At 42.8% G+C, this 22,395-nt stretch overlaps 1 protein-coding gene across 1 annotated transcript in view; it reads left to right on the forward strand.

The window, feature by feature from the left end:
• Nucleotides 1-22,395, forward strand: part of RPTOR (regulatory associated protein of MTOR complex 1) — a 5,042,670-nt gene that overhangs the window by 1,351,731 nt on the left and 3,668,544 nt on the right. The window lies entirely within an intron of this gene.

Raw genomic sequence — 22,395 nt, forward strand, 5'->3', positions numbered from 1 at the left:
GATTCAGAAATTGTTAGAAGAATGGTGTTAGTAGTATAAGGACAGATTGTACCACCTCATATTGTTCAAGCTGGAAGACAGAAGGATGCATCATGATGCAAATTGCTAAGAGAAGACGACTTGCTGACAAGGTCTGCACAAAGAGAAAACTGCAAAAGGGCATTTCTATGGCCGGCTTTAGAATAAAACAGAACAATGGCCTACTATTGTGTGACACAGCATGATAGGGGGACTTGAATTGGTTTTGGAGACATCCAGCTATTTGGGGCAACACAACTGCAAAAGGGATAGCAGTAGTACTGGTAAACTTGATAGGCCATACCATCTTCCCACACTGTCTAAACAATGTATGGATCTGATGTCCTTTTCATTCTTCCTCACAAATGGGTCTTGGATCTGATCCTCTGATCTGACTTGCCACATGTACAAGATTTCCGATCCAATTCTCGAGGTCCTCCAGCCCAACTCCATGTCTCATTTGCCGCCATTGTGGTAAGATGGAGATTTCCAATCTCGAGCGAGTAAGGAATTTTTTTACATAGTTTCTCAAGATTTTTGCCTAAAACATCTTTTATGCTGTTAAGTCTAGTATATACTCTTTTCCTCCCACTGTAGCTCTTGCTGGCATCAGGGTTTTTCTCTCTTCCATATTTTCTGACTGTTGGTACCATTGTTGGTATTTCTTCCCTTTTCCTGATTTAGGCCTTTCTTTTCCAGCCTTTCAAAAAACTGTGCTATTTCTTGTTAAACTTTTTTTCTATCCAACAAATTATGCTACTTGCATTTTGGCCTTTGTTAACTCATTTGTTTCCTTGGATTACACTGTTTTTGATAAGTAATGTGTCCGACAAGCCTACTGGTTTCAAAAAGTGCACTTCTTGTGGCATAAGATTCCCAACTCTGATGCCCACAAGAAGTGCATCTTCTTCCTCAACTATATTCTGCCTGTTCCATTTGCACCACTTTTAATCCTAGGGCTTTATTGGACAGGCGCAATAAGTTAATTTTGAAAGGTTTACTACTGACCTCCTCTGGGGATAAAACCTTCTCTAAAGCAACATCATATTCCAAGAAACAGGCTTTTCATAAGTCCCCTAGGGCTTCTTCAGAGCCATTGGAGAAAATGAGGAAGGTCTCTGATCCAATTTTCTCATTTCCAAAGCACTTTGGGGCACCTTTGGATCCCCAGTCTCAATCGGATCAGCTAGGCTGTGCTCCTTTAGTGGTTTCCCTATTATTCTGTCACATCCATCTCTTCCCCCTGGACAGTTTGAATCTGATTCTCCCTGTGAGGCTTGGACACAGGGATGGCCCCTGACCTTCCTCCTTTGGTGGCTTCAGCTCCAAAGAAGGAGGGAGAGGTTTCCCCTGGTCTGTCAGCTTTCAAGGTGGTAGAAAGAGCTTTCTCTCTACACGCAGAGACGTTCTCTCTTATCTGAGATCCTAACTATCGCCCCTCATTGAGTTTAGAGCTCTGAGCCCATCAGATGTGCTCCTCAGGGTCTGCCAGTTCCGGGAAGCCTCCAAACAGGCTCCCGAGAGGAATTTCCCCCATCTTCTGATACTTCTCTCATACACCCCAAAGAAGAGGTCCCTCAGAAGAGGACTGTTAAGAGCAGACGCACACTCACCCATGGAGTGTCTCTCAGAAGACACTGATTTTGATGAGGGAGAAGGATCCCCCAGATCATCACCCAAGGACGTCTCCTTTGGAGACATCCTTGAAATCCTCAAACAGAGGGATGGCTGGTCTTCCCAATCTCCTTCTTATGAGGAATCAGTGTTTCTGGAAGCTTTTGGTGCTGAACCTTCTACGTCTTGGGTGAACCCCCCCCCCCCCCGAGGTTGAACTTATTGAACTGGTTTCCCATCAGATTTGGAAGGAACAAGATACTGTCAAGCCTATCCCCAAGCATCCAGACAAGATTTTAGTTCCCGCTACTGATGGACCCCACTGGAGCAAGGGATTCCTGGTTGATGCTATAGTTGTGGCAGCAGCCACTGAGGAGCTAGCTGAACAAAGCTCATTTCTGCCCATCCACCAAACAGGGAGTCCAGAACAATGGACAGATTTGGAAAGCATGTGTACACCTCAGTTACTTTCACGTGGAGGTTGTTAAACTACCTCGCACACTTTACTCATCTGCAGAGAGATTTGACAAAGGAACTGTCAAATACTCTGAGCTCATGTCTGAGGAGGATCTCAAGAAGGTTTCTCCACAACTGGCCTCTCTTCTATACATTTCTAATGCATCGATGAGGCTGATATCCCACACAGCAGAGGGAGCCTCTTGAGCTGCCGGTTCAGGCCTAACCATTAGGTGGCATGCCTGGATGAGGCTATGCGACTTTGTGGAACCCTTCAAGGCATCTTTTATCAATGCCACCTTTGGCTCTTCTTTATTTGGACAATCGGTTAAAAACACTCTCACCAGCAGCAAACAGGAAGGCAAGACTCTGTCTGCCATAGGAATCAAATTTTCTACCTCTCGACATACTTTCACTAGAAACCAACGAGGTGGTAAGAAGTTGTGGTTCTGAAAATCTCAGGGACACTTCCAGGATTTGAGGGGGGATGCTTCCTCTAGAGGCAGAGTGGGAGGTTTCAATGGACAATGTCGCCTTAGAGGCAGGCAGGGACAGCAGAATCAGGGTTTCAGAGGTTCCTTCTCTGACTAGCCCTATCAGCACTTCTGAAGCATTGCTTGACTGTTCCCCTCTGGATGCAGTTGGGGGTCATTTTTCCTTGCACCTAGATGCCTGGACCAGTATCACACAAAATTCATGGGTGCTAAGAATCATATCCAGAGGTTACTGCATATCATTTTCCCTTCCTCCTCCTGTCTAAAGAAAGAAAGAAACTTCCCGACGTTCCACTCAGGCGGAGGTAAGGTACAGCTCAGGAGATTCAAAAGCTGCTGCAAAAAAGAGTCAACCAGGACATCCCACCTGAACAGATAGGATTCGGAAATTACTCCCACTCCGTTTTAGTGCTAAAGAAAACAGGGGACCTAAGACTCATTTTGGATCTAAGCAACTTGAAACAATATGTAAAGAAGACGAAGTTTCAAATGGTTATGGTTCAGTCCATCCTGCCTCTGCTGCACAAGGAAGATTGGATGTGCTCTATAGATCTCCATGATGTGTACTATCACATCAAAATAGACAGGTGATCCAGAAGATATCTGCACTTTTGGCTGGAAACCAATCATTACTAATTCAGTCTGCCCTTTGGTCTCACCACAGCCCCCAGGGGTGTTTACCAAATGCATGGCAGTAGTTGTAGCTCACTTGATACTCAAAGGATACCAGGTGTTCCATATCTCTGATTAGCTGTTCGAACCCTGTCCAAGCATCAACTTCTACAAGCCTAGGATTACTTGCTCCAAATTTTCAACACCTTGGGCATCTCTATAAACCATTCCAAATTGAACCTGGCCCCCATACAAACACTGGAATTTATAGGGACCATCTTGAATACTACATCTCAGGTGGCATCCTTACCTCTTCATCGCATCACATCCTTGAGAAGTCAGGTACAGGCCATACTATCTCACCCATCCCCTCCAGCAAGGCTATTACTACAAACTCTTGGGTCCATGTCAGCTGCCATCCTTCTAGTAAGATTCTTTATGTGAATCCTTCAGTGGACCTTGGCTGTACAGTGGTCCGTACTTTACCAGTCCGTATAGTTTCCCAAAAGGCTCACCCCGATCTGCAAACATCATGTTCGCTGGTGGATCCAGTCCAGCGACCTGTGGCTGGGCAGACTGTTCAGCCTCCCTCCCCCACTCACCATGGTGATCAGGGACTCTTCCCAGCTGAGGTGGTTGGGTGGCATTTCTCGGGAAAGATGGTTCAAGGCATGTGGTCCCCTCTGGAGACCAAGTTACATATCAGTGTGCTAGTGATGAGAGCAGTACTTTTGGTGTTGCAAGCCTTCCAAGATATTCTGTCTCTGGGGTCAATTGCAATTGATACGGTCAACATTTTGGCAGTGGGCGATCACTTTAGAGTGCTTTCTCATTGCAGTGCAAATACTGGGATGAACCAGTGCACTAGCAGAGAGACTCAGCAGATCCATTCTGATTCCCCACAAGTGGACTCTCAGTCCGTAAGTAGCGAGCATGATCTTCTGCTACTGAGGCCAGTCTTGCTGTGACCTATTTGCCTCACCACTCAACAAGTGCAGCAAGTACTTCACTCTGATCCCCCTTCCGCGGGAGTCAGTGAGAGATGCTGTGATTCATGATGGGCACACGAGACTCCTCTATGCTTACTGTCCTCTTCCTCTGATTTCCTAGCTCGTAAAGAAAGCAAGCAGGCTGAAGAGCTCAGTCATCCTCATTGCCCCCTTCTGTCCTCGATAGTTGTGGTTTCCCTTCCTCTGGTCTCACTTGAAATATCCCCCATGGATACTGGAGCCCACTCAGGATCTCCTGTCTCATTATTTGGAAATTCAACACCCCATTCTCCATGCCCTCAAGCTAACTGCATGGCTTCTCCACTTGCACTAATAAGTTAAACAGTCCAGGCTTCCTTCCTTGGTTCATGACATTATCTTGGCCTCCCAGAAGGCTTCTATGAAGAAAATCTACAGAAACAATTAGAAAAGATTCTCTATGTGGGCTTCCAATCAGAATATTGACCCCTTTCCAGCACCTACTTCGGCCAGTCTTCTCTTTCTGTGTATTCTTTTTAATGAAGGAACTAATTTCTCAACTGTTAAGCTTCAGTTGGCAGCGATTTTTAATTTCCTTTCTGGATACAAAACTTTTTCTCTGGCTTTGTCCAGAGCCCTCATGAAGGGCATTTTTCTCCTCAGACCCCCAGTAAAGTACCATTCTCCTTCTTGAGACCTCACTGTGGTCCTTCAGGGTTTAATTAAGAAACCTTTTGAACCAGCAGACAAATGAGATATGAACTTTCTTTCTTGGAAAACGATCTTAGTGGCCATCACTGCAGCAAAAAGAATTTCTGAGCTTCAGGCCCTTTCAGTTAAGCTTCCTTACGTCATTTTTCATAAGGACAAGGTGTCTCTTCGGACCAACCCTTCCTTTCTTCCTAAAATGGTGACATAAAGTAAAATTAACCAGCCCATACAATTACCAGTTTTTCCAAATTTTATAAATAAGGGTGAATGCATGCTTCATCTCCTTGATGTGCACAGACAGTTGTATTTTTATCTTCACAGGATGAAACAATTTAGGACATCCAATCAGTTTGTATCTTTTTCCCCTAACTGCTTGGTTAAGGCAGTGTCTAAAATTACACTAGCAAAATGGATTACTGATTGCATTTCATTGGTTTATTCTCAAAAAGGATTAGAATTGCCATGACCCCCTGGAGCTGACTCCACTCAGTCTATGACTGCTTCATCTGCTTTTTCGTCAGGGACTTCCATTGATATTTGTGCTGCAACTACTTTGTCAGAGGCCCATTCTTAATTAGACATTGTCTCCAGAAGCAGAGCTTCCTTTGGTTTGTCAGTGCTCCAACATGTCCTTCCGTAAGGGCCTTTAGGCAGCTATGCAGCTGGGGATTCTGACACATTTGAGGAAGATTGAAAAGGGCAACATCAGATATAGAAGTTATGTACTTACATAACTTGGCATCTGTGTTGTCCATTTTCATTCTTTCTCACCTTCCCGCCCATCCATCCCCTGACCTTATCAGTCCTATAAGTATCTGTCAGACTGCATTGGAACATTCTAGTTTCTGGTTTGAGCCTCAACCTTTTTTCTTATCTATTTTTATCTCTGTAGTAAAGTGGGAGGTTAGGTAGAAAACTCCATTTGAGGAGTTGGGGTTAGACTAGAGCATTATGGGTAGAGGGAGGAACTTGAGAATTTGATCCAAAGTCTTGTATATGCGGCTGAGTCAGATCCAAGACCCATTTGTGAGGAAGAATGAAAATGGACAATACGGATGACAAGTTATGATAAGTACATAACTTCTAACTTGAGTGGTCATGATACTGCCAGAAAACCTTGTCCAAGATATTGGCGGCATTGGAAACGCAGGAGTTTGCGTCCATTTGTAGCCTAGCTTGGGGCTGACATTGTATGTTTAAGGCCTTATCATGCACTAATGGTTATGTTGTATGCATGTTGTGTATCTGCTAGCTACCTCCTTTAAACGTGGTTTGTAGTTTAGCATTATATAAGCTGCTATTGACAGTAAGCTAGGGTCTTTCACATGCTGCACATTCATGTATTGTTGCCTGATATACAAGTCTGTGTTGTTGTAAGAAGTTACATTGGCATTGTCTTCCTGTGTACTGTTAACGTTAGTTGTAGGCATGCCAACCAGTGTGAATCAGCACATTTAAATGATAAATGCTGTGATAGAATGTGTTGGGTGATTTTTTAGCATCAGGCCAGCACCTTGGGTTTGCATTCAGAGCTTTGAAGTGTAGTTGGTGTTTTGTATTCTTTTTGTAAGGCCCTTGTGTTATTTTTCTTTTTCCATCCAGCAAGAGTTTGTAATTGGTGCCATGAATGATGTCAGTGACCCATGTTTAAAAGTAGACACGATAGTGTTGAGCACCATAAGAGCCTCTGCGAATCATTTCTGTCTTCCTAATATTGATAGGAAGGAGTCTGGTGTGAAAGCTTACCAGAGACTGCTGTCAGAAATGGACATATTAACTGTAATGGACCTTAAACCTGTAAAGTAGTTTAATATATTATTTGAAGAAATTTAATGAACAGTGTATTGCAGCAGCTGTTGCAAATAAATAAACAGAACAGCATTGTGGTGCTGTGATGAACATTGCTGCCTTACATCATTTTTTTCATTCATGTGTTCACTATGTAGTGGCTTCTTTGTAGAGTTTACGGGTTCTTACCATGGTCTCCAACTTCTTTACAAACTGCGAAGACATGCTGGTGGCTGGATTGCCCCTAGATGTGCACCTGACTAAAATACATAAGTGACTCTGCCCTCCCACCAGTGGACTGACGTCTAATCCAGAGCTGGTTAATGCTTTGTACAGTACCTATTGTTGCTGAAATAAGCTCCATGCTATTCATTACCTTTTATTGGATAAAATTCTAAAGAAATTTGGTGAACAGAGAAAAAGATTCTGCCCTTTAAATTGCATGATTGTTTTGTCAAGAGCTGTGGAGATTTTTTTATTTTGAAAATCAAAATGGCAACTTAAGTTCTTTGGTATCATTTGAGAAATGCATTTAATGTAATTCCTTAAGTTTTTATTATAAAATAACTTTCAGGTATTTAATGGGTTAAAATAACAGAAATTCCATGTAATCTGATGCCTTATACTGAGTGAAAGAATCCATTTTGCAGAGGGCCTACCCAATTTCACTGTCACAGTCAGTTTGTTTTATTTGTACCTACTTTCATACTTTGTCTCTTTGTATGAATGTTTCATATCCCTTCAGTGATCACCAGTGTACCTCATAACAGTAATTTCCAAGTTGACTGCACATTGAACAGCATGTTGATTATGGCACTCCCAGTATGGAAAATAAGACATTTTAAACAAGCTAGTGGAAGTTGTTGATTTTGGTAATGCTCATTTAATGACTAGTAATTGCACTGCCTGGATGTCAGCAAATAAATAATTTGGGGGAAAGTAAGAGAAGATCAACTAGAAAAGGAACAGAAAATGTTTTCTATGAGAAGACACCAGCAGCTGTTCATAAAAATGCAGTTCAGATTTCAGCTTTGGTACAGACGATGGTTTCCAGAAATTCTGAAGGAAAATTTATGCAAGACACTGGAGGAATATAAAGTGAAATGACAAAAGAGTGGGAAATAGTAGTAGCTTTATGTAGCTATTTAGACGAGCAGATAAACTGAAGAAATTGGAGAAATGATGGAAAGACTGGCTGAACATAAATAAGGCTTTTCAAGAAGTGATTTAAATAATAGTAAAATAGAAAAGCAAGAGTATACAGAGAAAACCTGAGATTTTTCCCCTGTACGGAAGAAACTGGAAGAAAGAGACTGCATTACTTTTATCTAAGTACACACACAACTGGACTGGTGCTCCACAGCAGGATTTATTCATTCAGAGGGCACAGCCTTGTATATGCTCCAAGTCTGGCCATGAGAAAGCAACAATAGTGACCTTTTATTAAATATATTCCAGAAGAAAGAGCTAATCCTGACAAAACTGTGGCAGAATGGAAAGGTATTGAAAACCTGGGTACACCAGAGTATTTGTAGAAAATAATTAACTATACACCAGGCAGAAGTGGTGATTTTATCCTGACAAGAGATCGAAGTTGCTATATTCAGCTGTCATCGGGATATTTTTTTTCTGAAGAATCAAAAACTTATTTTTTTAATCCAGAACAGTCTAAAGAGGAAGTAAAGTGTGGCCAGCAAACTGAAGGAAGTTATGCTTTACAGTCTTCTGACAGTAACAAAGCCTGTAGAAAGACTTTGCCAGTGAAATCGTTTCCATTGTTCCAAAGTAAAATATTCAAGTTAGAGAAAAAATCCCAGGAACAGATTAAAGAAATTGTGAGTACCTTGTACTTAATCGAGACCGGTGGTGGAAGGTTAAGATGATTATGAAGAAGACCAGCAACCATGGGAAACCTTTAAAACACTAATCCCATTAGATTTAGTTCAGACACTTGAACTGCCGTTCTGCAAGGGGTGGTTATATGTTGGTGTTAAAGTTATATGTTTGTGAAGTATGCAGTCAGATGCATTTTAAATTTGAGATGGGGAGTTTTATCTGTGATGGCTGTATATGAAAGTGATGTTAAAGTAAGAAAATATTTTTCCTAATTGTAATGTATCAAGGCTTTACATTGTAACAAGTAACAAGATGAGAATATCTGCAAAGAAGCAAGCTGAAGTTAATATATTTGATCTTTGGTTGCCGCAGGGATATAAAACTATATTGATCATATTATGTATAAAATGAAAAGATAATTTCTCTGATCTGATGATGTCAATTTTCATGATATCCTGAACTAATCGGCTCAGATCCAATCCCTTAGATCCATTTCAGCCATTGCAAAAGCTCATGCTAACCTTGAACTCTCAAGCTTCTCCCTTACTACCCATAATGCACCACCCCAAGTACATCCTATCTTATTTGCTGGTTTGAGCGAAATACTTGGTGACCAGTACTCACACTAAGTGTTTTTTGATATCAAAATTAATATTTCTTATACTAAATTTCTTAAAATCTTAAGTCTGTTTTCTCTCCCTTGCCTATCACTTCTCTTGTATGTTGTGTAGTTTTGAATACTGTAGTTAATATTCTCTCTCTTTCTTTCTACACTTTGTGAAGTCTTTATAGTACCATTGCTGGTATTTTCTTTATTTTTTTTCTATAGCTGTGTCTGATATTTCACTGTTAACAAAATGTTTTTTTTTTTTTTTATCGCTTCTTGACTTTTTGGCCAAGTTCTAGTGTAGCATCTATCTTACTAGTTTAATATTGGTATTATGGCTGAGAAGGGTCCCAAGTCTCCACCTGGAGTTTCCACTCACTCTTCCAGGAGTTTTACGGAAGAAGATGTGGAGAAATTGGTGAGAATAATTTAGAGCCTGACATGTCTCCCTTCGACTCCTACCCCTTTGGGTCAGGAAGTCCGATGTTCTAGTACCTCCCTTTACCAGTTCCTCCTCTGACTCCTTCCATGGACAGAAAAGTCCTTGGATCTGAGCTGTCTAGCTCCATCTGCCTCGGATCCAAAGATATCCTTATCCTCTGATCCAAGCCTTGCTCTGTGCACTCTGGTTCAGTTAGATTCAGAGAGCTCTTGGAGCAGAGGCTACCCTGTTGGTTCTGAGGTGTTAGATTCAACTCCACAGTTTTCGGGGCAGTCTCAGGGCCTCAGCACAGGTTAGTTTGGCTCCGACTTCTGCCTCAGGGAGGTTGTCCTTGAGCAGGGACGGGCAAGCCTTTTCAGATCTGGGGTCCTATCCCTCTCTGGGGAGTTCTGCCTTTGAAGTTATGGAGAGAGCGTTGTCTACCTTGGCAGCACAAGACAGTTCCTATCACCTTGGATCCTCAGTCTGCAGCCTTGCCATCTCTGCACTTGAGTATCACCTCTCTTTTCCACATGGACAGCTGGTACCAAAACCCCAGGCTTCCAAACAGAATGTCCCGACTTCTTCTGATACCTTCCCGGAGCATTCCATCGAGGAGGTCCTTCAGAAATGCCGGAGGAAGCATTTGGATTCCCTGGAGGAATCTGTCACGGAAGATACAGACTGATGAGGTGAAGGGTCCCTATGGTCATCTCCTGATGATGTCTCACTTGGAGATATCCTTTTAAATCCTGAAGCAGAGAAGTGGCTGGAAGCCCAGCCACCCTTTGTCCGAGGAGTCTGTATTCCTGGAGGAATTCTGTACTGGCCTGTCTACCTCTTGGGTGTCTCTCCCTGCTGACAAGCTCATTGAGTTGATCTTTTGTTGGGCATGGAGGGATCCCATCACTGTTGAACCAATACCTCAGAGACCTGACAAAAGTATGACAGCACTAGAGGATAAGCAGTTTTGGGCAATAGGGGTGCCTGTTGATGCCATGGTTGTGGCGGCAGCCGCTAAGAAGGAACTTGCTGAGGAGAGTTCCATTGTTCACCCCCCCCCCCCCCCCAACAAGGAGTCTCTGATGATGGACAGGTTTGGGAAGCATGTTTATGCTTCAGGGACCATTGCCTTAAAGTCACTGAACTATGTGGCACATTTCATCAGGTTACAGAGAGACCTGATTATGAACTTTCTGACACTCTCTCAGGATCCATTTCTGAAGAAGTACAAGCATCTGTGACTTCTCAGTTGGCTACCCTGCAACTGATTTCCAATTCTTCCATGAGGCTCATTTCATACATGGCCAAAGGAACCTCAGCAGTAGCGGGTTCAGGCGTTTCTATAAGGAGACACACCTGTATGTGCTTATATGATTTTGCGGAGCCCTTCATGTCTTTGTTCGTCAGTGCTCCTTTTGACGGCACATCTTTGTTTGGCTCCAAGGTAAAAGAGACATTATCCAGGTGTGAAATGAATGGAAAAACCCTGTCTGCCTTGGGGATATGTTTTTCTGCCCCTCAAAGACCCTTTTCCCGGAATTAATGAGGTAATGGAAAAATGTGTTTCAAAAAGACCCAGGGACCTTTCGAGGACACATGGAGGACATTCCCCCAGGGGTAGAGGGGGGAACTCCAATGATGCACACTGCCCCAGCAGCAGAGGTGAACCTTAAAACCAAGGGCCAAAAATATTTTTCTTTGGCAGACCCTTCCAACACTCCTGAATGGTGGCCTGATTGCCCCCATCTCAAGGCAATCTGTGGTCGATTATCCCTGTATCGGAGAGGCTGGCTAGAGGTAAGGACAGATACTTGGGTGCAGAGGATCATTAGGTTATATAATACCTTTTTCCCTTCCTCCTTCTCCTTCCAAAATAATCCCTGATGTTCCACCCAGTCAGAGGGAAGAGGCACCAATTCAGCTACTAAAGCTGCTAGAAAAAGGAGTCATCCAAGAGGTCCCTCCAGACTAGATAGAATCCAGAACTTACTCAAGATTCTTTAGCACCAAAGAAAACAGAGGACTGGAGACCAGTTCTAGATCTCAGCAATTTAACACATTCACTCCAATGTAGGTCAGGAAGTTTGCACTGTGACGTCTGATGGGCGGAGCCTAAGCCTAAGCCTTTTCACAGAATCAAATTATGTCTTCACATTTCAAACAAATGTTCATATCTCTGGAACTGTAAGGATTATAAAAGAAGTATAAGTGGCAAACTCTTCAGCACAAACTATTTTTATAGTGGTAATATTCTTTAGGTTCTAGGTCTTAAACTGAGTTTTATAAGTCACAGTAACTATTACATTTGTAATATTTTGTAAACGACATACAATATGTCAGCAAGCACTCAAGTTACACATACTGTCAGAAGCATTTTATTCATCTAGCTGAGAACTTTCATATGAGGCTAAGGAGTTCTGTCTGTGTTACTTGGTTGTTGAGATATTTAGAAAAAAATGTGAAAATGATATGCATATAAATTAATGTCATAAAAACAGTTGATATCTATTTACCTGCACTAGACAAAGGTCAAATATTAATGCAGTTGAGTTTGCTATTGTGTAAGCTTTAAGATGAAATCTTTAAAAACTTTGTCCATAGTATGGTTTTGGCATTATTGATGCAAATATGAACAAGCAATATTTGATGCCTAGAGATGTCAGTAGGAGTTAACTGCAGATGCACCTGGAGGCATCACTTAGATGTAATGAGTTAAACAGGTCAGTTTGACGAACCAAATTCAGGGTGGTCATGTCCATTCTTTCCTTTTTGGAAAAGATGACTGGATGTTCTTGAAAGACTTTCAGGATGCATACTATCACATAAAGATGAATAGACGATCCAGATTTTTTTATGCTTCCGGCTGAGAGACCGTCATTACCAGTTCAGAATTCGGCCCTTTGGTCTCACCATAGCCCCCAGGGTATTTACCAAGTGCATGGCAGCAGTAGCATCTCACTTGAAACTGCAGAGATTCTGAGCGTTTCCATATCTAGACGACTGGCTCATGTCTGCCCCAACCAGGCATCAACTGATAATGGCAAAAGAAAAGGTTCTCCTAACATGCTGTCTTCTGGGGAAGCAACTCTAAGCTTAGAGTTCATAGGAACAATTCTTGACACCAAATCAACCATAGCTTCACTCTCCTCCTCAAGAGATCAGATAATAATATCACAAATCAGAAAGATAATCTGCAGTACAAAGATTTCAGCCCGCTTGGTCCTTCAGACTCTTTTATCAGTAGCAGCAGCAATAACAGGGTCTATATTATATTAGCGAAAATCCTATTAAGCGAATACAAAAACACTGACACATATTGCGCGAACTCCGAAAAGCCGAACGTACTAAAACACAAAATTCAAACAGTTGAATCCCCATAGTCGGCCAACTCCACCTCCCACTACATACTGCCTACCCAAACAAAATAAACCACATACATACACTAACCAAAACCCTACTTCTAACCCTAAAGTAAAGCACCAAAACCCTACTTCTAACCCTACACTAAACCTTACATACATTACTGTCTATGCACTTACCTTAACCTGCACCCTACCCCTTAGGTCCGTAACTATCGCACACTTACCCTACACAGATATACCAAAACAAAATAAATAATCCCGACACATATATTTAACAAAACCCTAATTCTAACCCTACATTAAACCTTGCATACATTACCTATCTATGCACTTACCTTAACCCGCACCCTAACTCTAAGGTCTGTAACTATCGCACACTTACCTTACGGAGCTATACCGCAGACGGGCCAACCATGACACTTCGAATTTCGCAGTTTTGGACATTCAGCGTTTCTGTGGTTCGCGCAATACGTGTCACTCTTTTCGTATTTGTGTAAAAGGACTTTCGAGCATCTAAATGGAACCCGCAATAACATTAGTACCATTGGCCAGATTTTACATGAGAATCCTTCAGTGGTTGCTTGCCACGCAATGATCAATACTTTGTCAAGCTATGTCTACTCCAAATCACCCACTTTTGCAGGAGAGATCTCTTGTGGTGGATTCAATCAGATCAAGTTCTATAAGACCATTTGTTTATTCCCCCTCATCCCAAGACCATAGTGACCATGGATGCTACCCAGCTGGGGTGGAGAGGCATTATCTGGGCAAGAATGTCCAAGGCACTTGATGCCCCGAAGAAGCCAATTTGCATATCAATGTCCTAGAGATGAGAACAGTGCTGTTAGCATTGCAGGAACTTCAGAATGCTCTTCCTTCAGGGACAATTGCAATTCAAATGGAAAACATGAGTAGATGTTCTTCAAGGATGCATCTGCAGTCCTTACAAATGGGTTGTCCTGTCGTCAGGCAGCCCTTCGGTCGGCCGGATTCCAAAGTCTGGGTCTGGCTTCGGCTGGTGTCGCACTTCACCCGATGTCATTGCGGCAGTTCTTCGGGTATAAAGGCATCAGCCGACGCCATTTTCCTCAGTCTTTCTTGCCGCGTGTCGCCCGAAGCAGAAGCTGTTCGCAAGTGCCGGTCGGTCAGATCCAGAGATTACTACTACCGAATACTACTTCGAAGACTTCTATAAAGCTAAGTACCCCGTTGGGGACTCTTTCTTGCCTCAGCCGATGTCAGAGAAAGTTAATAACTGTTTATCTTGTGGGAAACAAATACCTCATAAAGATTTCCACTCCTATTGCATTCATTGTTTAGGCCCAGACCACGACGTAGCAGCTTGTCTAGCCTGTGCTTCTTTTAACCGACGGACGCTTAGACGTCGCTCGGACTTTGCTGAACAGATTTTCGGCTCCGATTTTGCCTACATTATGCCGTCGGATCCTCCGACTACGCAAATAACCAAAAAACGCAAAGAAAAGGACCGCCACTCGTGGTCTGCGGTTTCGGCTGAAACCGCGGTTAAGCAAACCACGAGTGTCTCGGTTTCGGCCGAAACCGAGCAAGCGGTTCTTTCATCAGCCGATAACTTGCCTTCCACCGAGGCCTCTTCTATCCTGGTAGAAACGGCTTCTGAAATCCAGCCTTCTGTTGCGATTTCACAGGATTTATCAGACACCATTCCCCTAGATATTTCTACCCCTGCACGTGGAGCTGCTAGGCCTCCTCCAGCTATGTCTATTAAGGCCTTTGCCAGGGCTAAAGCAGCCAAAATTTCAAAGCCTGTGCCTGCCAAGCCCCCCTCTCACAGGCCCAGCACTAGCTCCCATATGCTTTCTTTGGCAGAGGATCTCATCTCTTTAATTCGTGGATCCCAGCCGCATCCAGACAGGGCCTCTCTCCCTCCTCCAGAAAAGAGGCCTAGAGCAGAGCCCCCTGAGCCAGTAGCCACAAATGATTCCTCTGATGATTCAGAACATGCAGACCCTCCTGAGGATTCTTATTCTCCGTACGAAGACTCTGATGCTGAGGAGTCCATCCCTTCAGCCTCTCCTCCTGAGGAATTTTCCTTTGGGGAAACCTTGCATGCTATGAGGGAACAATTTCAGTGGCAGGGCCAAGATTTCTCAGATTCTAGAAAAAGGCTTAGGACCTTTCTACACTTGCCACAGCATAGGCCTTTAGCTATTCCTCCAGTTCTATCTGTTGTTGATGATGCATTTAATGATGCTTGCACTGCTCCTGATACTTTACCTCCGGCTCCTGCTAAGCCCGATAGGTACTACAGGGTCCCGGACACTCATCACCACTTATATAAGGCCCCTTTTGCAGATCCAGAGACTATCTCCCAGGGCCTTAAAGCTGTAGCAGCTACTTCTTCTAAAAACCCCCTCCCCTCAGAAAGGGAATCCAGGTCCTTAGAGAGATGGGGTAAAAAAGTTTACACCTCTGCTACTTTGTCAGCTAGAGCTTTGAACTGCCAATTTCATATGATTCAATATCAAGAGTTTATGAATGACCAGTTGACTAAAAAGCTGTCCTCTGAAGAATCTTTAGATAAAAAGTATGTTCAAGAAATGTTACATAACATACAGCAGGTTAGTAACCATTCTTTAAAATGTGGCTATGATGCACTGGAGGCTTCCTTTAGATCAGTCATGACTGGCACAGTTATCAGGAGGCATGCATGGTTGAAAGAGCAGGCATTACCAGACCATGTCAAATCTAAGCTTTTGGATGCACCTATGGACAAGGTCAATTTATTTGGTGCCCCCGCACAGCAGGTACTGAAAAAGATGGAAGAGAAAGCAAAATCTGTGCAAACAGTAAAAGATTTCTTACAAGTTCAACCACCACGGTTTAGCAGGAATTGGCCCTCCAAGAATTGGTCCTTTCCGGACTCCTCTAAGGCACAAAGAGGCAGGAATAGGCGCTCTAGAGGCAGAAACCAATCCAGGGGTGCCTACAGGGGTCGCCAGTGGCGGGGTAACAACCAACGAGGCACGGATACAGCCACCACCACTACAGCAACTCAATCACAGTGACTTGGCGGTGGCACCGCCTACCAGGGAACAACTAGAAGCACCCTTAGGCGGAAAGCTAACATTATTTTCAAAGAACTGGCACTGCATTACAAGAGAAAAATGGATTTTGCAGACTATAGACAAAAGTTACAGGTTCCATTTCCATACACTACCAGCAAAGAGAGGAATGCCAAACCTACCACCTTCTCAAAGGGCAGAAGCTCTAAAACAAATATCACAATTATTAAGAATGCGAGCTGTGGAAAAGGTACCACTTATGGAGCAAGGGAAGGGATTTTACTCCAGGCTCTTCCTGGTACCAAGAAAAGAAAACAAATGGAGGCCTATTCTAGACCTGTCCGCTCTAAACACATTCCTCATTGTTCCAAAGTTCAAAATGCTGACCCTACAGCAGCTTCTTCCCATGCTGGGCAAGGAGTCTTGGCTGGTAACTCTAGATCTCAAGGAGGCATACCTGCACGTCCCCATAAGACCAATTTGCAGAAGATACCTCAGATTTCTTGCAGGATCAGAGCATTATCAATTCTCAGCATTGCCCTTTGGCTTATCTACTGCGCCCAGAGTGTTCACGAAATGCCTGGCATCAGTAATCGCTCATTGCAGACTTCAGGGAATTCAAATCTATCCCTACCTGGACGACTGCCTGATGCAAGCGGACAACAAAAACAAATTAACAGAAGACTTACAAAGAGTCATCTACCTGCTACAAGCCCTGGGATACACAGTCAATACAAAAAAGTCAAGGCTGATTCCATCCCAAATAATTACTTTTCTGGGTGCAGAACTGGACACATCAAAACAAATGACATTTCTAACTACAGAAAAGAAAGAGCAACTTCCTCTCTATTTCTTGGCATTAACAAAGCAGAGCCATCTAACTGCAAGAAAAGTGCTACAAGCTCTAGGCTTCATGGCATCCTGCATAATACTGGTCCCTCATGCCAGGCTTCATATGAGAAAGCTACAGTGGTACCTAAAGAATTTGTGGTCTCAGCACAAGCACAGCCTGGAAGCCAAAATTCCAATGATCCCATGCCTGAAGCAAGAGTTCTTATGGTGGGCTCAGGCCTGTCAATCAAACACAGGACTGCCCTTCTGCAAAAGTCAACCAAGACAAACTATCACGACAGATGCCTCAGACCTCGGTTGGGGGGCACACATGATGGACAAGTGCATTCAAGGCCTATGGACTCAAGACCAACTGCATCTGCACATAAATCTAAAAGAAATGATGGCAGTAAAATTGGCAATCCAGGGATTCAAACCTCTTCTCCAAGAAGGCCAGTTGTTGATAAGGACAGACAACACCACAGTTATGTGGTACATCAACAAACAGGGAGGCACACACTCATACCCCCTATGCCGGCTGGCACTGGACCTATGGGATGTGGCTCTGAGCTACAACATTCAGTTACAGGCAATTTATGCACCAGGGAAGGAAAACACTCTAGCAGACATATTAAGCAGAACTACAACAGATGCCCACGAATGGATGCTGCATCCGGACATCTTCAAAATCATCACAAGAGAATGGGGATTACCACAAATAGACTTGTTTGCATCCCCATACAATCACCAGCTGAAGAAATTCTGCACAAGGAATTACCACCCACTTGCTTGGAAGGTGGACTCCCTATCCTTCAGTTGGAAAAGCCTGACAAGCATACGCATTCCCACCACTTCCTTTGATGCACAAGGTGCTTCTCAAGATCAAAGAGGAACGCCCGAGGATCATTCTGATAGCCCCAGACTGGCCAAGACAACATTGGTATCCACTGCTGAGGAGCATGTCCCGGAACAAATATGGAAACTGCCCCTGATTCCATTACTGCTGACACAGAACAACTACAACATTCTGCATCCAAACCTAAAAACTCTGCAGCTAACTGCCTGGAACATTACATAACAGAAATTAACGCAAATTTATCCCAAAGGGTTAAGGACATAATCCTGGAGGCTCGTAGACCTTCAACAAGAAAGAATTATGCAGCAAAATGGAAAAGATATCTCATCTGGAGTACTGCTAAGGGGCAAGATGTGACACTGGTGAACATAGCCAACATCCTGGAGTACTTGGCGGAGCTCTTCCATACAGGCCTGTCCTATTCCTCCATCAAGATACATGCATCAGCTATATCAGCACAATACAGCTCGGATCCTCCTGTCTTCTCGCATCCTCTGCTCAGACAGTTTCTGAGAGGTATTAAAAATGTAAAACCTCCCAGGAAACCTCCATTGCCAGCATGGGACTTGAACTTTGTGCTAGAAAAACTGACTCTACCTCCTTTCAAGCCAGCAGCTACAGCAGACTTGCAATACTTATCCTGGAAGACTGCCTTCCTGCTGGCAATAACTTCAGCAAGAAGGGTCTCTGAACTACAGGCATTAATGGCAGTACAACCCTTCCTGATCTTCCATCAAGATAGAGTGTCCATGAGAACAAATCCAACATTTATGCCTAAGGTGGTATCCAGAGTCTCTTTAAATCAGGCTATCCACCTTCCTACATTCTTCCCCAATCCACAGAACAGGGGAGAACAGCTCTTACATATCTTGGATGTACACAGGCAATTACGCTACTACCTGGACAGGACAAAAAACAATAGAAAAACTGACCAGCTTCTGGTAGCTTATGCAACAGGAAAAGAAGGAAACCCAATTTCTAAACAGACAATCTCCAAATGGATAGGAAATTGCATTAGATTTTGTTACTCCTACCATGGAAAGAAAACTCCAGAGAACATCAGACCTCACTCCACAAGGGCCACAGCCACTACCACAGCTTTCTTATGAGGAGTGGCTACCAAGGACATTATAGAGGCTGCTACTTGGACCTCCGTGCATACATTTGCCAAGCATTATAACTTACCTCTATACTCTAGATCCCGTGCTGGTTTTGCCACTGCTGTTTTGCAAGGGATCCTGACTACACCATAATCTATTCTCATTACCTCCTCCCCTAGTTTAGCTGTGGTATTCTACCCATTTGTAAGGACTGCAGATGCATCCTTGAAGGACATAGTACAGTTTTGTACCTACCATAAATGTAGATGTCCGAGAGGAATGCATCTGCAGTCAGGATTACCCACCCTCCTTCCCCTCTGAGGTACTCCTAGGGTACTTACCAATCTTCAGCTAGCTTGGGGGGGATCTATTATGGTGTATTTGTTTGTATATATGTACATACATGTTTATTTTGTGTGTTTGCTCTCTACTATTTGGAAACTTTGGCATTTATCCAAATTTAACCAACCAAGAGGGCACCTGGCATCTGGGGCAAGAAACACTGAGGAAAATGGCGTCGGCTGATGCCTTTATACCCGAAGAACTGCCGCAATGACGTCGGGTGAAGTGCGACACCAGCCGAAGCCAGACCCAGACTTTGAAATCCGGCCGACCGAAGGGCTGCCTGACGACAGGACAACCCATTTGTAAGGACTGCAGATGCATTCCTCTCGGACATCTACATTTATGGTAGGTACAAAACTGTACTTTTGGTACATCAACAAACAAGGAGGGACCAGATCTTACTCCTTGGATCGAGAAGTGCTTGGGGTGTGGCAATGGGTGATCTCATCCAATCACTTTCTTACAGCAATGCGGATTCTGGAGAAGTCCAAAGTGATAGCAGACAAACTGAGTGGGTGCATTCTTCTACCTCACAAGTGGTCCCTCAACAAGAATGTGACAGAATTGATTTTCGTTTGTGGGTGCCAGCCTTGCTGCAGTCTGTTCTCCTGTCACCTAATCAACAAATGCAGCATTTACTTTGTCCTCCTCCCCCTACAGGAGAGAATCACCAAGGGATACTGCTCTCCACTATTGGCCCCCTGGTCTTCTTTGTGTGTCTCATCCAATTCCACTGATTCCAAAATTCCTGCAGAAGAGCAAAGTAATTCTCATTGCACCGTACTGGCCTCGACAGATTTGGGTCCCCCCAAGAAGTCCTTAAGATACATGCCAGTCCCAGCTTTCTGAGAAGTCTGGTGGAGTAATGATGAGCAGGTAGACCCAGAGAAAGATGGGAGGCATTTGAATGGCTGGAATGAATGAAGAAGAGAAGCAGGAGAAAGAACAAGATGCAGTAAATGAGCTAGATTGGATAGAGATGATATTTCACAGGAATATTTAATTGAAAGCATTGACACCCCTTCAGTAGCTCTATCAGATCATGACTAATAACTTCCAATCTAAGGTGCAAAGTAACAATGTAAAAATGAGACACAGGTGCTGTCTGTTGAAAAAATGTGTTTAACAAATAGATTGTAGATACGATTAAAGAGTTGTTTGGGAAGATAGAAATTACTTCAGAAAGGAAAGCTTGTGAGTGGGATATGTTGAAAATGGGGTTTTAAAAAACATGGTAGAAATGAGAGAGAGATATGTGAAAGGAACACAGGGATTCTCACAGAACAAGAAGTTCAGCTGCAGAGTGTTCAAGGTCAAAATAAGGGAATATTTGGATAATATATGTAAGCTTATAAACGCTGCTATTAAACAACTTTTTTATAATAGAATGCACAGTCTTTTAGTATAATGAGTTTGGTGACAGAAAGTAAACAGAGTTATAACCAGATGTAGGAGCTTGTGGCAAGAAAAAAGTAACCATAGATCCTATAAAGGTCTTAAGAGGTATTTCAGAAATTTTATGAAAGTTTGTATAAAGCACAAACATGGGGAAACCAAGAAAAGATACAGATGGAAATATTTATGGAAGACTTAATTATGGCAAGGATAGAGCAGAATTGAGGTTCAGCAGTTAATAGCTATGGTAGGAAGAGAGAGGGTAAAAGTGGGAGTGTAAAATCAGTAAATCAACAGGGAAATCTCCAGGAACAGACAGTATTCCTATGCAAATATGGGAGTCAGTAGGGAAGAAAATGATCAAGATCGGGAAGGTTTTGTTTATCATTAGTTTCAATGATGTGTAGGGGGTTAACAATGCCTTGGAAGAAGGCTGTGGTGGCTGTATTACCTAGAGAAGGTAAAGACCATTAAGATTATAACTTCATATAGACCCATTTCAGTTTTAAACTGTGGTTATAAAGTGTTTGTCTGTACTACCTAAAGAATAGCAGAGGTGTTACCAAAGGTATGGATCAATATTGTTTTGTGGAAGGGGGTGACAAACATTTGACAACATTAAAAGAACAGTGATAGTCCAGGGGAAGCAGAGTGTAATAAAACACTGTTGTTGTTGGTGGGTCTTGATGCAGAGAAAACATTTTATGGAGTCAGCTGAGATTTTATGAGTAGGTTAGTGGTGGTATTTGCATTCCCTAACAGAATACATGGGTTAATTAGGAAGGTAGACGAATGGTCAGAGGCTTTAGAATTAAGGTTGGAGGGGGGCTCGCAGGCAAGCTGTGTTTGAACAGAGGAACCAGGAAGGAATGTCCTCCTTTCCCACTGTTTGGTTTATATTTAGAGCCATTGGCAAAGAAAATAAAGGATTCATAAATTCAAGGATATAAGGGCTGTAGGTGGAATCTCTAGCAGAGGGAAGGGGCAAATTCTATACAGATAAATGGAATTTACCAGAACAAAATAAAAAATGCAACCACCAGCAGCCAAGGGTCCCCCAGGAGAACAAACTGCAAATGTAGAAACCAAAAACTCCAAGCGACCATCACAGCTAAAAGCATACATAGTTTATTAAAAATACGACAGGATAAGCGCTTTCACACATTGTTTCTTCAGATCCATGTAACAGACAAACATTGCATCCAAGTTTAAATATCTTAATAATAAAACAACCAATAAAAACTAATCAGTAAAACAATTAAGTCACTGATGTGATCTGTGTTTCTTAAGAACAGGTTTTAAAGGCATAGTAGCATTAACTCCTGGTGATTTATCTGCTTGCATCCTTGCTATCCACTGCATTTCTGCTAGCTCTACTCTATTGTTAATATCACCCCCCTCCTCTTATTATCTGATACCAATTGCAGTACTGTAAATTCAAACGTGTGCTCTTCATTACTGGATATGTGCTTAGCTAAAGCATTAAAGAGATTATTTTCCTGATGTCACCCAGATGTTGCATAATACGTTCTTTAAGCATTCTGGTCATCTTACCAATATAGAAAGAGGCACATGATCTACAGCTAGCTAGATAAACTAATTTCTTAGATCTACAGTCTGCATACACGTTGGAAGTAAATATACAATTGGTAGAGGGATGCATGAAGGTATTTCTCCTGGAGACAAATGAGCAGGCCTTGCAGTTTCAACATGGAAATGTACCATGCCTATTGGAAATCACCCTAGTACTGCTGTTAGTGGTATAGCAGAGCTGCCTTTTCAAAGAGAGGCTGTTTTTAAATGTATAACAGGGTCCATCACCTACTATAGCACTTATCTGATCATTAGACGCCAAAATAGGCCAATATTTATTTATAATCCCATACTTTAAAGATGTTACTGCTATAGGTGAGGGATAGTCTTAAAACATTTCT

This window comes from Protopterus annectens, chromosome 4.part0 (genome assembly GCF_019279795.1).
Source record: "Protopterus annectens isolate FY-2018-M chromosome 4.part0, PAN1.0, whole genome shotgun sequence".
Classification (NCBI taxonomy): domain Eukaryota; kingdom Metazoa; phylum Chordata; order Ceratodontiformes; family Protopteridae; genus Protopterus; species Protopterus annectens.